We start from the raw sequence: 13,445 nt of genomic DNA, 5'->3' as shown, positions 1-13,445 counted from the left end.
TCTTCCATTTTCTAATTATTGCTCCCACTGTTGATTTCTTCACTCCAAGCTGGTTGGCTATTGCAGATTCAGTCTTCCCAGCCTGGTGCAGGGCTACAATTTTGTTTCTGGTGTCCTTTGACAGCTCTTTGGTCTTCACCATAGTGGAGTTTGGAGTCAGACTGTTTGAGGGTGTGCACAGGTGTCTTTTTATACTGATAACAAGTTTAAACAGGTGCCATTACTACAGGTAATGAGTGGAGGAAAGAGGAGACTCTTAAAGAAGAAGTTACAGGTCTGTGAGAGCCAGAAATCTTGATTGTTTGTTTCTGACCAAATACTTATTTTCCACCATAATATGCAAATAAAATGTTAAAAAAACAGACAATGTGATTTTCTGGATTTTTTTTTTCTCAGTTTGTCTCCCATAGTTGAGGTCTACCTATGATGTAAATTACAGACGCCTCTCATCTTTTTAAGTGGTGGAACTTGCACTATTGCTGACTGACTAAATACTTTTTTGCCCCACTGTACATTATATGAGGTATTGGTTTAATATTTTGGCCAAAATAAGTAAGCTCGCAACCCAATGTCAAGGGTCCTTGATGAAATTGGTGAAATATTGGATCCATGTTCCAGAAAACACTCATTTTGTATGTATTATATAGCAACAGACATAACAAAGATTCATTGGGTGAAAAATTTTGCCAATTGATGGTACATTTTTATTTAGTGGAAAGACGCTAGCCGGGTATACATTTTTCAGTGGACAAAAGATCTCTTCTTAAAAGTATGTTCCCATATAAATCTTTGAAGTTTCAACTGGTTTCAATATAAATGTATGGCACCAAATTGTACAGCTGTCAAATGTGTATTTGTGATACAGTGGTGGAAATAAGTATTTGATCCCTTGCTGATTTTGTAAGTTTGCCCACTGACAAAGTCATGAACAATTGAAGAGTCTATAATTTTAAGGGTAGGTTAATTTTAACCTTGAGAGAGATAGAATATCAAAAATAAAATCCAGAAAATCACATTGAATAAATGATATAAATGTATTTGCATTTTGCAGTGAGAAATAAGTATAAGTATTTATTTGATCCCTCTGGCAAACAAGACTTAATACTTGGTGGCAAAACCCTTGTTGGCAAGTACAGCAGTCTGACGTTTTTTGTAATTGATGATGAGGTTTCGCACGTCAGGAGGAATTTTGGTCCACTCCTCTTTGCAGATCATCTCTAAATCATCAAGATTTTGAGGCTGTCGCTTTGCAATTTGAAGCTTCAACTCACTCCATAAGTTTTCTATGGGTTTAAGGTCTAGAGAATGGCTAGGCCACTCCATGACCTTAATGTGCTTCCTTTTGAGCCACTCCTTTGTTGCCTTGGCTGTATATTTTGGGTCAATGTCTTGCTGGAAGACCCAGCCACCACCCATTTTTAATGTTCTGGCGGAGGGAAGGAGGTTGTCACTCAGGATTTTACAGTACATGGCTCCATCCATTCTCCCATTGATGCGGTGAAGTAGTCCGGTGCACTATGATTGAAAGTGGGGATGGTGGTTATTGGGTCATAGGCAGCATTTCTCTTAATCCAAACATGACGAGCTGAGTTAATGCCAAAGACCTCACTTTTTCTCTCACCTTCTTCATGATCAAGGATACCCCACGAGGTGAGATTTTGCTTGGTGCCCCACAATGATGTCGATTGACAGTCATTTTGAATTTCTTCCATTTTCTTACTATTGCACCAACAGTTCTCTCCTTCTCACCCAGCATCTTACTTATGGTTTTGTAGCCCATTCCAGCATTGTGCAGGTCTATGATCTCATCCCTGACATCCTTATAAAGCTCTTTGGTCTTGCCCATGTTGTAAAGGTTAGAGTCTGACTGATTAATTGAGTCTGTGGATAGGAGTCTTTTATAAAGGTGACTATGTAAGACAGATGTCTTTAATGGAGGTAACGAGTTGATTAGGAGCGTCTAACTGGTCTGTAGGAGCCAGAACTCTTAATGGTTGGCAGTGGATCAAATTCTTATTTCTCACTGCAAAATGCAAATACATTTATACAATTTATGCAATGTGATTTTCTGGATTTTATTTTTGATATTCTATCTCTAAATGTTAAATTTAACCTACCCCTAACATTATAGACTGTTCATGTCTTTGTAAGTGGGTAAACTTACAAAATCAGCAAGAGCAGGGGTGTCAAACTGCACTCGAGGGCTGCAAACAGGTCATGTTTTCAGGATTTCCTTGCATTGCACAGGTGATAATTTAATCACCTGCAGAGAATGATTCCAGCACCTTGTGCAATGCTAAGGAAATCTTTAAAACACGCATGGTTTGAGGCCCTCGAGGAATGCAGTTTGACACCCCTGAGCAAGATATCAAATACTTCTTTCCCCCAACTGTATGGCTAAAATGGGTATGGCTGTACTGGGAAAACTAGACAATTGTTTGGTCGGGTTATTCAGCCATCAAATCACATCTATCCATTGTGTATGACCACCTTTATTCTACCTGTATATTTTACATAGTCCTCTCCTCGAAATAAATTATTATGATCATGTGAAATCCAAATGAATCAATATTTTGAAACTTGTTATATTGTGAGAGTAACCTTTTGGGCTTGTTGCTAATATTGCTGCTATTGGGCCTTATTGGACCCATTTTCACTAATGCCCATATATACCCTATGTTACCATACACCCCGAGCTGTAATTTTGTATTCATTGATAATTTTGGATGCTTTGCCTTTTTTTTTTAAATGAAAAATGGGTTTTTCATTACAACAAAAAAATAAAAAAAATTCCCCATGAACAGTGCCCCATTTGCCAGTTTTTGCTTCAAACCTGAGACTGAGCTGTTGTGCCAAGCAGAGCCTCTGAGACTATTGGAGCTGTTTTTGTTAACTAAGCAGATCCTGTTTTCATACCGTTACTTTACACATGTAAAATATATTCCATATGATAAATTTCCTGTGTAGATTTTAAGTGCATATGTAAGGATATTGTCCGAAATCCTGCCTTCAATTGCCAAAATGTAGCTTCAATGATGATTATATTAAAGGTATTATAAGAAAAACAGGACAGCAATGGAAGAAAGGGTACAAAAGTGCTCTGATGAAGATTTTAATTAACTCATGAACTTTTAATTAAAACTATAATGTGTCAGGAAATGAATTATACCTGCATTATAAAAGCTCGGTTTTATGCTTAATATTCTGTCTTATTTCTTTTATGGAAGTAAGACATTAAAGTAAAAAATTATATGGTTAACACTAGCAGCGCTACTGAAGACATTTCAAAAGGATTGGATAAACTATTTCTTATGTATAATACATCTCTTTGGGGTAAAGTTCTGTTCTAAAGTACAGCTCATCACTTTCTAATGTTACTCACCTTAAAATGGCTTTGTGCAAAGTTTGAGAGCTAACATTTCAGAAATAACATGAACCTTAAAGAGATCACCTTGGGGTTATCAGGCTCAAACAGCTGATAACTGTGTCACTTTGCTAAGACTCTGGGGGCTTTTAACCCCTTTCTGACCTCGGACGGGATAGTACGTCCGAGGTCAGATCACCTGCTTTGATGCAGGGCTCCGCGGTGAGCCCGCATCAAAGCCGGGACATGTCAGCTGTTTTGAACAGCTGACATGTGCCCATAATAGGCGCGGGCAGAATCGCGATCTGCCCGCACCTATTAACTAGTTAAATGCCGCTGTCAAACGCAGACAGCGGCATTTAACTACCACTTCCGGCCGGGCGGCCGGAAATGATTGCATCGCCGACCCCCGTCACATGATCGGAGGTCGGCGATGCTTCAGAATAGTAACCATAGAGGTCCTTGAGACCTCTATGGTTACTGATCCCCGGCAGCTGTGAGCGCCACCCTGTGGTCGGCGCACACAGCACACCTGCAATTCTGCTACATAGCAGCGATCTGATGATCGCAGCTATGTAGCAGAGGCGATCGGGTTGTGCCTGCTTCTAGCCTCCCATGGAGGCTATTGAAGCATGGCAAAAGTAAAAAAAAAAAGTAAAAAAAATGTGAAAAGAATAAAAAAAATATAAAAGTTTAAATCACCCCCCTTTCGCCCCAATCAAAATAAACGAATAAAAAAAAAATCAAAACTACATGTATTTGGTATCACAGCGCTCGGAATCGCCCGATCTATCAATTAAAAAAAAGCATTAACCTGATCACTAAATGGCGTAGCGAGAAAAAATGCGAAACGCCAGAATTACGTTTTTTTGGTCGCCGCGACATTGCATTAAAATGCAATAACGGGCGATCAAAAGAATGTATCTGCACCAAAATGCTATCATTAAAAACGTCATCTCGGCACGCAAAAAATAAGCTCTCAACCGACCCCAGATCATGAAAAATGGAGACGCTACTGTTAGGGCGGTCTGCAAGTCAGACCCTCAGGGATATTGGATGGCTGCCAAATGTGTGAGTTGCTCTGGAAATGACGGACAGAGATCAGATGTGGTATCTGTATCAGCTGCTGTGTTTATTCAAGGAAGGACATTCAGTTATATACACTTTTGAGTAGGCGTATACATCATGTTTGTGCGCAAATCAACTGTTTATTACATATGAGATCATTCTTAATTCATCAGGTGATCTTTACCAAAAAGGTAACTTGGGTTTGAGACACGTAGGGGCTAATGTCCTAAGTCTCCTTTCTTGATTAGGTTTTTACCTTATCTCAGCAGTCCTAGTAGTCAACAAGATGACTTAGCAGAACCAGGCATGTCTGGACATATTCAGAGACATATATATGAATTATGAAAACCCATTAAGGTGGTCCCTGATTTCCACATCACTACGAGTATCGGAAAATGGCGCAATTTTTTTTTTTTTTTAGCAAAGTTTGGAATTTTTTTTCACCACTTAGGTAAAAAATAACCTAGTCATGTTAGGTGTCTGTGAACTCATACTGACCTAGAGAATCATAATGTCAGGTCAGTTTTAGCATTTAGTGAACCTAGCAAAAAAGCCAAACAAAAAACAAGTGTGGGATTGCACTTTTTTTTGCAATTTCACCGCACTTGGAATTTTTTTCCCGTTTTCTAGTACACGACATGCTAAAACCAATGATGTCGTTCAAAAGTACAACTCGTCCCGCAAAAAATAAGCCCTCACATGGCCAAATTGACAGAAAAATAAAAAAGTTATGGCTTTGGGAAGGAGGGGAGTGAAAAACGAACACGGAAAAACGAAAAATCCCAAGGTCATGAAGGGGTTAATGATTGTCTATTATTATTATTATTAGTATTATTATTAGTAGTATTTATTGTTATAGTGCCATTTATTCCATGGCGCTTTACATGTAAGGAGGGGTATACATAATAAAAACAAGTACAATAATCTTAAACAATACAAGTCATAACTGTACAGGAGGAGAGAGGACCCTGCCAGCGAACGCTGCAGCATTCCTGAGAAAAGGATACGTTAATATCAGCCACGGAATGAGCTGCCCAGGAGACTAGTTAGATAGGGGTTCCCATGTGGCTTCTCCCTCCAGCTCTCTTGAGTGTTGGGTCTCTCCCTGCCTGCATGTGTCCACATTGACCTGTCACTCAAAGGCAGCGGTAGGAGAGAAGTCGCCGGAGCCCCAACTGTATGACTAGTCGTGCCACTCAGTGTCAACTTTTAAAGTATTTAATCTGGAACAGCCAGTGCCATTTGCTACGTGCATCAGGCATCATGTGTTAACTGCCAGGTTCTCATTACAAAAGCACTCGCATGAAGAATGTTTTTACTGAATCTGTGTATATTTGAACAGGTAGTGTGAGTGTGTTAATATCCTCACCTATCACTGCCTTCTCCAGGATCCAGCGCCATTATGCTCCTTTTTTCAATGACATCATCGCTCTTTAGACTCTCCGGCTCACAGTATGCTTTATTAAAATGTAAGCCTATGGAGACTTGTTCTGATGCTCAAGATTTACATTGTACTACCCGCTTCCAAGGCACACAGAACGCAGTGTGACATGGAGAGTCCGAAGACCAGGGATATCACTGAGAAGAGGAACAGAACGATGCTAAATTCTAGGGTTCAGCAGTAGGTGAGTATGTTAACCCCTTACCAACAACCAACATACACATATGGCACAACCTGGTAGCGGGTGCATGGAGCAGGCTTACGAGTTGAGCCCGACCAATTCCCATTAAATAATGACTATGTATCAAAGCATGTACCTGCCTCTAACAGCCGCAAATGGAAATAAGCTCTGCGCTAAACCTAGCGAGTCTGCTTCAATCTACTCCAATACTGTCATTTTACCCAGTACAGAAGATTACATCAAGATCTTAGGAATATGATGACTTCCAGCTATCATGTCACATGGTATAGCGCAGCCAATCAGGAGCAACTATCATAGCTTGTATAAAAGCCAAGGCAGGGAATGCAGCAGACATTATAGAGTGGTGTAGGGTAGTGGGAATATGTTAGATAACATTGTTCTGCAATAGGTAGTGGAAAAGAAAGCCATAAAAAGACAAATATTCTGAACTGTTGTACGATTGCAGCAAAAAAGAACATGAGAGTAATAGTCTTTGAATCGTGCAGAAATTCAGTTGATTAGTGAGAGAGCAAATTTGTCAGCAGCAGGCACAAATTTAGTGTGATCGATCAGTTATATGGTGTAGCTGACACCTGTTCAGCTGCATTTGAATTAAAATTACGCTTTTTTCACCATTCTTAATACACTAAAAACAGCAGCAAGCCACAGAAAAAATCTGAAATGAGTGTCAGTCAGAGACAATGCGACTAATAGTCACAAGTGACTCTATTGAATATTTTTATTTCATGTGCAATCATTATTGGGAAGGGGGCATAATATTTTAAAACATTTTAAATTGTACCTGTAAAAAACATTTGCATATCTGTTTTACTTCTCAAATGTTACAACTGTATATGCTACACAAATAGAGCAATCTATTGCAGGTGTTATTTTTTATGTGTAACTAACATTTCTTTTCATAATTTTTGGTAGTTTATTCAATTAAGCTCATATACAGTATTTGTAGCTTCCTTGAGTACATATGTCCCAATGGCCTTGCCAATCTACACACATTTAATTTTAGTATATTTTTATATACCAATGGTTCCCTATAAAAGTTAACAGGACTATAATTTGACGTTGATACTATGAGTACTCAATGGCATCCATGCATATCCAACCTGAATGAAAAAATGAGGAAACAACCGTACATTCATGTGTTGCACTTCTCATATCACTGGGTATGGCAATAGATGGAATAGTGTAAAAGAAAGAAAGACCCATACTTCGGCTAAGAATGTGGGAGTCATTAAAGCAGCCTAAGGACCAATACTGCCACCAGCCATCAAGGCAAAAATACTACTAACCACAATTACCACAATTACTAACCAATAGTACTTAGTAGTCACAATTCTTCTCCTTTGCTTCTGGCAAGCGTATCAGTGAGGAGGAAGCAGAAGGCATTATAGAACTCATGGCATTTCATTCATCTCAGTCACAGCAGGATGATGTTGCCTCTAACAGTGACACCATCATTTTGAGTTGGTGTTCCTCGCAAAATGTTGAAACTGATCACAGATAACTAAGAGGGATAAACTTTGGTCCGATTTTAATTTGATAAAATAAAAAGATTGTCAGTGCACAGTTATTAAATGAACTGCCCGTTACTATGTGGCTATTCTTAGTGATGAGCGAACATGCTCGGTGATACAAAGATAGTACTCAAGTATCTGGATGCTCAGATATGCTGGGCACTTGTCTAGCATTGGTTCGTGGTCGGGTTGAATTGTTGAATCCCCACATGCATGTTTGGCACCTGTTACACAGCCAATAAACATGCAGGGATTGCATACAATGCAAACAGACAAAATTGCTGTCCACCAAGTCAGTGTACGGCATTAACATTAATTAAGATTTGCCAATGAAGGCAACTGATTCCTAACTAAAGACAGTTAAAAATTGACTTTTAATGAACGTGCGTACAATATAATAATTCCCTATATATATATATATATATATATATATATATATATATTTATCAACTGAAAATATGTCTTATATTCTAGGTTCTTTAAAGTAGCCACCTTTTTCTTTGATGACTGCTTTGCACACTCTTGGCCTTCTCTTCATGAGCTTCAAGAGGTAGTCACCGGAAATGGTTTTCACTTCACAGGTGTGCCCTGTCAGGTTTAATAAGTGGGATTTCTTGCCTTACAAATGGCAACCCCAAGGACCATCAGTTGTGTTGAGCAGAAGTCTGGTGGATACACAGCTGATAGTCCTACTGAATAGACTGTTAGCATTTGTATTATGGCAAGAAAAAAGCAGCTAAGTAAAGAAAAACAAGTGGCCAACATTACTTTAAGAAATGAAGGTCAGTCAGTCTGAAAAATTGGGAAAACTTTGAAAGTGTCCCTAAGTGCAGTTGCGAAAACCATCAAGCGCTACAAAGAAACTGGCTCACATGAGGAATGCCCCAGGAAAGGAAGACCAAGAGTCACCTCTGCTTCTGAGGATAAGTTTATCCGAGTCACCAGCCTCAGAAATCGCAGGTTAACAGCAGCTCAGATTAGAGACCAGGTCAATGCCACACAGAGTTCTAACAGCAGACACATCTCTACAACAACTGTTAAGAGAAGACTTTGTGCAGCAGGCCTTCATGGTAAAATAGATGCTAGGAAACCACTGCTAAGGACAGACAACAAGCAGAAGAGACTTGTTTGGGCTAAAGAATACAAGGAATGGACATTAGACCAGTGGAAATCTGTGCTTTGGTCTGATGAGCCCAAATTTGAGATCTTTGGTTTCAACCACCGTGTCTTTGTGCGACGCAGAAAAAGTGAATGGATGGACTCTATATGCCTGGTTCCCACCGTGAAGCATGGAGGAGGAGGTGTGATGGTGTTGGGGTGCTTTGCTGGTGACACTGTTGGGAATTTTTTCAAAATTGAAGGCTTACTGAACCAGCATGGCTACTACAGCATCTTGCAGCGGCATGCTATTCCATCCAGTTTGCGTTTAGTTGGACCATCATTTAATTTTCAACAGGACAATGACCCCAAACACACCTCCAGGCTGTGTAAGGGCTATTTGACCAAGAAGGAGAGTGATGGAGTGCTACGCCAGATGACCTGGCCTCCACAGTCACCAGACCTGAACCCAATCGAGATGGTTTGGGGTGAGCTGGACGGCAGAGTGAAGTCAAAAGGGCTAACAAGTGCTAAACATCTCTGGGAACTCCTTCAAGATTGTTGGATGACCATTTTGGTGACTACCTCTTGAAGCTCATCAAGAGAATGCCAAGAGTGTGTAAAGCAGTCATCAAAGCAAAAGGTGGCTACTTTGAAGAACCAAGAATATAAGACATATTTTCAGTTGTTTCACACTTTTTTATTAAGTATATAATTCCACATGTGTTAATTCATAGGTTTGATGCCTTCAGTGTGAATTTACAATTTTCATAGTCATGAAAATACAAAAACATTTTTAAATGAGAAGGTGTGTCCAAACGTCTGGTCTGTACTGTATATACAGCAGATTTTCCGTGTCTCCTATGTGATGTGTATACACCAGTCACAGTATCTTCTATGTAATGTATATAGAATCATAGAATGTTAGAGTTGGAAGACACAACCAGGGTCATCATGTCTAACCCCCTGCTCAGTGCAGGATTCATCAAACCATCTCTGAAAGATTTATGTCCAGCATCTGTTTGAAAAATCTCATTGAAGGAGAACTCACCACCACTCGTGGCCACCTGTACACTCATTGATCACCCTCACTGACAAAAAGGATGATGTATCTGCAATGTGACATCCCTTCAGATATTTGTAGACAGGTGTAACGCTCCTCTTAGCCTTCTTTTTTGTCAAAATAAACATTCTAAAATATATTAATTGCTCCTCAGAGGACATAGTTTGAAGTCTGCCCACCATCCTGGTAGCTCTTCTCTGAACTTGCTCCAGTTTTTCAATGTCTTCATTAAAATGTGGTGCCCAGAACTGGACACAGTATCCCAGATGAGGTCTTACCAAAGAGGAGTAGAGGGGATTAATTACTTCACGTAATCTAGACTCTATGGTTCTCTTAATACATCCCAGAACTGTGTTTGCTTTTTTTGCTGCTGCATCACACTGTTGACTCATGTGTTGCTTAGTTCTATTGCTCCAATTCTGTGGATGTAATTTTTGTTTTCTAGCCCAGAATAGATATACATCATTCCCAGTGTATTCTATGTGATATGTAGATAGCAGCCTCAGTGTCTCCTATGTGATGTATAATGCATTCTCAATTTCTTCTATGTGATGTATATACATCAGTCCCAGTGTATCCTATTTGATGTCTATATACCAGTCTTGGTGTTTCCTAAGTTAAGTATATACAATAGTCCCAATGTCTCTTTTGTGACATATAGCTGTCTCGGTGTCTCCTGTGTGATATATATTTACAGCAGTCTCAGTGTATCCTATGTGATGTATGCACAGCAGTCCAATAGCCTCCTATGTGATATATAGAGTACATAGTAGTGTCTGTAAGTATTATGTGATCAGTGATGAAGTAGCCACTTTGAGGAGACATTATGTGTAATATAAATTTACTGCAGGAATAAGTTCTTTACAAAACATATTGCAAAGAGTTAACTGCGCTTCAAACGGATACAATCCTGGAAAAGCAGTTGAAAGACCCAACATTATCAATACCACCTCACCAAGGAAAAGCAACTCTAGTCATCACGATAGGGGTGAGTTCATTAAATGTTTGACCAAATATAGCAGAGTGACTTTAAGTTGATAATTCTGTATAAGCCCCAAATGAGTTTATAAATATCCAAAAGGCTCATAGCAGTAAAAAAATCTTGAGACCCTTGTATTAAATAGTAAAATGTGACCAATAATTCAAAATGTATTCTCTTCATTACTTTATTTTTTGTTTCACCCTTACCAGGCTTTCTCAAGGTTATTATTCACTTTCAGAATGTCTGTTCATAGTATGAGATTGTCTTTTAATGTGAATTGCTTAAGCTGTTACTCTTAGGGTGTGAAGCATGGAGAACATGATTTGAAAAGAATGATTTATGACAATACAATATCTGAGAGGTGTAGCATTTGATTTTTTACCAGCCATTTAGATTCCAACATATCACATTACACTTTACTTAATTCCTAATACTGAACAAAGCCAAAGCGGACATTTTTACATTTTAATTTAGCTATCCGCTGTATATTACATAAATAAAACGGGGCACTGTGTTTTCATAGTAAAATAAATCAGTTCACGCTATGTTGAAATTGCCAGCCTGAATGAATGTTATCGAATGGATAAGAAGACTTCTTTTGAAAGGCAATACTCCATTTCTCAACAAGAATCAATCAGATTTTGCTGACCTTCATGTTGATCAGTAGGGGGTGAACACTGGCACTAAATCATTCTGATCTACAGATGAGATTAACATATTCATATTTGTTTGCCAAACGTGTGCTTTAATTTAAGCTTCATCTGATTGATGCCTGTAATTTATGCTGTTTAGAGCTAGAGCGTCATATTTTTTCTTCTTTTTTTCCAAGCTAACAGGGGGGAGACTTTCTTGGAAACAGATAAAGGAGATGGAACTTAATTTGTAGCAATGTGACCACAGCCACACATGTTCTAGAATTAATGTCCTTCATTAAGGTGAAAAATATCAGCTGTATGTACATTGGGTATTTAATTAAATTGGTCATCAGGACAAATAACAAGTGCTTCAGCGAAAAGATTTAGAAAAGTTCTTATGCAATATGAGACTCATTAATATATAGGACTATTGGATGTCCTGGATCACTGTCATAATTAAATGGGGGAAGTTAAAAAGTTTACATAAATGTGTAACTATTTTGCCGGAAAAAAAGGGTAGAATTTTAGATGGATCTGATATACTTTTGTTGAACTTGGTATTCAAGCTGTGGTTACTACAGTTCAAATAGCTGTGGAAATACGGTATGTTTTATAAATTGCTAAAGTAAAATCGAGGTCAGAGTATAATGAGTTTCCCATAAACAGGACATTGTGTTCATTGCTCATTAAGCACTGAGATGTATACTGACATTGCACTCACCATAAAGACTAGGGTCACACAATCATATTTTCTATTATTTGAGAAAATCAGTTCCTTTATGCTAATCTTACTTTGATTAGAGTGTGAGCACAGTGTGATCCCATTTCTCAATGAGCGGAAGAAGGAAAACAAGTTTCTCCATCTTCCCCATTCTGTTAGTCCATGAAAATCACACACACAAAAATAATCAGGTCTGATATTTTTCTACGAACGTAATGACTTGCGTGGTCGAGACCGATCCAAGTATTGGATGCAAATCATTCTTGCTGCATTGTCCCATAGAGAAACATTGGTCCAAGTGCGATCTGATGTTTTGTCAAATCAGACTCGGACCAAAAATGCAGTTGACTACATGAGCCCTAAAGAATATTACATTTTTTTTAACACAATTCTGACTATGAAAATCAAACTGTACTACTTGCATAAAGGAGGGTTATGTTGGGTAATACATTGTTGATTTACCTTTGTATATTTTGAAAGTACAAAAGTGCTTGATAGTGATAGATCCAACAAACTATTTGGACTTTTTAATAAAATTGTTAGATAGTATGGAGAGAAGTATAATTTACAGGGTTCTCCAGGTTTGGCATAAAGAATTAGCTTTTTACCAAAAACATTAACATTACCACTGTTTTCTTTAGTTTGGGGCTGTTACTACAGCTCTGGTCCATTTACTTTTTTCATAGGAATCTCCCAAAAACTTGAACCATATTTATAATGTGTTTTGTACACATTCTGCTCATGTCTGTTTGGCTTATTATGCAGCATTGTGTGTCAAAGGAATGCACCAAAATTTTTGTGTCAATTTCTGGCACAAAGTACGCTAGCTAGTAGATGGTGTAAACGTAGAGCCTGATTCATCAAGACTGGCGTTGGTCAAACCGATCTTGATGAGGAGATGTGCTGGAGTTTGAAGCTCCTGATTCATGAAGACAGTTAAGCCTCTTCCAGAACTTGGTGTGTCAAAAGACTCTGTGTGCGCCTTGCACAAATCCAACTAGTAAGATTTGTGGCTAAACAAATGTTACCACTTTTCACTCATTTGATGACCAGCGGTCATAATGGCCCCAACCCAGCTCTGCCCAAGTCAAAAAGCTAAAAATAGCAAAAATGTTTGCATAGCCACAAGTTACGCCAAAAAAATTAGACTATTCAAAGCTTTTTAAGCAAGAACACTGTTGTAAAAGCTTTGATGAATCAGACCCAAATAGTAGAAAGAAGATATGCACAATTTAGCAAACTACATTATCCATGACGGTAAATTTGTTGCATTTTAAGACTGTCCAATCTCAGTTTGCACTAAAAGTTAGACAGCATTGACTATTATGCTGTACTGTATGCTGTATTTGGAAATAAAGAT

Source organism: Ranitomeya imitator, chromosome 6 (genome assembly GCF_032444005.1).
Source record: "Ranitomeya imitator isolate aRanImi1 chromosome 6, aRanImi1.pri, whole genome shotgun sequence".
Classification (NCBI taxonomy): Eukaryota; Metazoa; Chordata; class Amphibia; order Anura; family Dendrobatidae; genus Ranitomeya; species Ranitomeya imitator.
Note: the sequence above shows the minus strand (reverse complement) of the source record.